The sequence below is a fragment of the Mustela putorius genome, unplaced genomic scaffold, assembly GCF_011764305.1.
Source record: "Mustela putorius furo isolate JIRA1106 unplaced genomic scaffold, ASM1176430v1.1 tig00001073_pilon_pilon_pilon, whole genome shotgun sequence".
In the NCBI taxonomy this organism is placed as follows: domain Eukaryota; kingdom Metazoa; phylum Chordata; class Mammalia; order Carnivora; family Mustelidae; genus Mustela; species Mustela putorius.
The window spans coordinates 20238-23128 of NW_025421559.1; positions in this window are offsets into that span (position 1 = coordinate 20238).

The following is a 2891-nucleotide window of genomic DNA, read 5'->3' on the forward strand; positions in this document are numbered from 1 at the left end:
CAACTAGAAGAATGTATTTGCTTTTACTAAAATGGACAGACTGTAGTCTGTAGCAGTTCTTTGGAGATATGGGTGGAGTAAAATTAGGATTTTAATTTTGGCAAATAAAAATTATTTTTAAAAAAAATTTTTAAAGATTTTTATTTATTTATTTGACAGAGAGAGAGATCACAAGTAGGCAGAAAGGCAGGCAGTGAGAGAGGAAGGGAAGTAGGCTGCTGAGCAGAGAGCCAGATGTGGGGCTCAATCCCAGGACCCTGAGATCATGACCTGAGCTGAAGGCAGAGGCTTTTACCCACTGTGCCACCCAGGTGCCCCAAATTTTGGCAAATAAAATTTGATATAATATCTGGTATTAGAGAAATTGATAAGGCAAGTGTATATTTGAATAAAGAGGCCCAAGAGAAGGTTCATTCACACAAGGATTGGATGGTATGAATGGACAACCGCAAACAGTTTTTGTGTTATTGGACTAACAATTTCAAGAAAAGGAGTGGTAAGAGAAGAGGTTGGAGAGATTAGAGGCAAATCCAAATTATTAAACAAAGATTAACATGGTGTGTGTATCTTATATTAAGAAGCTTGTGGTCAATCTTATATGTAATATGGTACCACTGGATGTTTTTCAAGAAAGGGTTGATATAGATACATACATTAATAGGTTATTCTGGTGATTCTGCAAAGTTTGGATTTAATTGCAGGAGAGAACAATAAGATGGTATTGCATACTAAAAGTGAAGGCTGAAGAAATCTGAATCAGAACCATGATCATAAAAATGGGAAGAAAGATGTTGGTCCAAGAAATATATCAGAGGTAAGGCAAAGAATGAGACAAATAATACTAGTCCAGGAATACCCATATCTTCCTTGAGTGACTGGGAAGAGGATGGTACAAGAGGTTCAATGGAAATACACCAAGTCAGACTAGTTTAGGGAGAAAGATTATTGTTTCATTTTCAGCACATTTTTAAGTTGGAAGTCTGCAAAGCAAATCTGGGTAAGACGTTCTAGCAGCTGACAAATATGTGTTTGAAGTCCAGGAAAGGAAATCTGAGGTGAAGTTTAAATTTAAGAATTGTCAGTATATTGGTATAATTGAATCCAATTAAGAAGGTGAGACAAATCAAGAGGGGTGGTTATAGTGAGGAGATACCCTAGGAAGCACAAACATCTAAATAAATGTAAGAAAGTATTAAATAGGGTAAGAGAGAAGAGACTGCTAGAAAGATTACAAGGAAATAAAGAAAATTCAGTGGTATAGGTGCCAATGGTTTAATCTTTCCATAAGATTAAGTAATGTCAAACAAGGAAAAAGTCCCAATAAAATAAAGGGAAATGTTACTTAAGATTGACATTGGGATATCACTGAATGGCAACTTTAATAAATGAATGGGGATCAAAATCAGACTGCAGTTGAAGATTAGAGGCATTGTGTGTAGGTCGATAGCACTCAAATCTCAGTAAAAAGACAAGACTTATTTGGCCTTGAGAATATGAGGCAAAGATAGCATTTGAAGTGAGGCTAAATACAGACACTGAGAAATAATGTAGGCAGTTTAACAGTCTGGAATGTATTGTCTGTGAACAGAAGACAAAAGGTCATGTTTACTAAGTTATTATGAAGTTTTTTTTATGATTTATTCTACCAGGCAAATTAGGCAAGATTTAAGGGACATTAAATTTTGAGGTGGTCCAACTTCTCTCTCAAGTTAAAGCCTCCACGATTGTCAATCATTTTTCCTGTGCTTAGACATGATCACTGACCTTTTGTTGAGGAAGCTGACTCAGCAGTTTAAGTTATAAACGGATCATATATAAAAATTATATTGGCTGATAGATTTAGGATGAGTCAAGGTAACTGGAAGTGTCAACAATTAAATAGTGACAAATTATTATATACAAGACACTCCTTAGGATATTACCAGGGACTGGGAAAGGAACTGACTTAAGACTTTACTATGAAAGACACACTTTACATTGTTTTCCAACACCACCAACCCCATCACCCCACTTCTGTTAGAAGGCAGAATCATGTGAATTAGACCATGGACTTCACAATCACAAAGATCAGAATTTCAGAGACGCCTGTGTGATCTACCGACTATCCATCTTTGGGCAAGTTATTCAACTTTATTAAAATTTTACTCTTCTCATCTATAAAATGGAGGAAATTGTAAGTTAAATGAGGTATTTTGTGTAAGGTTAGTACTACAGAACTAGATGTAATGAGTTATTATTATTGTTATAATCATCTTCATTATCAAAAGTCTGGGGTTCAAACAGGTAAAGGAAACAGTAGAAAATTAAGATGCATTACATATCAGAGGAAAAATTAAAATTTGTCCAACTCACTCTAAATCTATATTTTATCATTATATTATGCCACTTAAATTATTACATTCTGATTTTTCTGAATCTCTGTTTCGCTATCCATAAAATGGGATAGTAAGTTTTACGTTATATGTTGTGCTGAGGACTATGGTAAGCCACTTAAATGAGAGTGTTCAATGTAACTATTCAGTAAGAATAGCTGTTAGGTCAGGATAAATGACCTGGTGTAATGCAGGGTGCGATACAGTGCAGATTCACCTTTAACCTTGTACATTTGGATTTAATTTCTACAAGTGTCAAGAGTTTCACCTATAAAACATAGCTAGAGGCAAAGATCCTGAGAATAACAATAGAATAAAGCTGTCTACCCCACACTTGGTTAGTGCTTAGGGAATCAAGACATTTTTAACGATGTCAAGAATATGAAAGAACATTTGTCATGTTTAAAAAAATGAAATTGCTTCAGTACAAAGGTAGATTGTATTATTACTCTACATTTCAGTTATCTTTGTTGAACAAAACAAAGTAGTAATTCCCCTTTTTTCAAAAAAAATTTATGA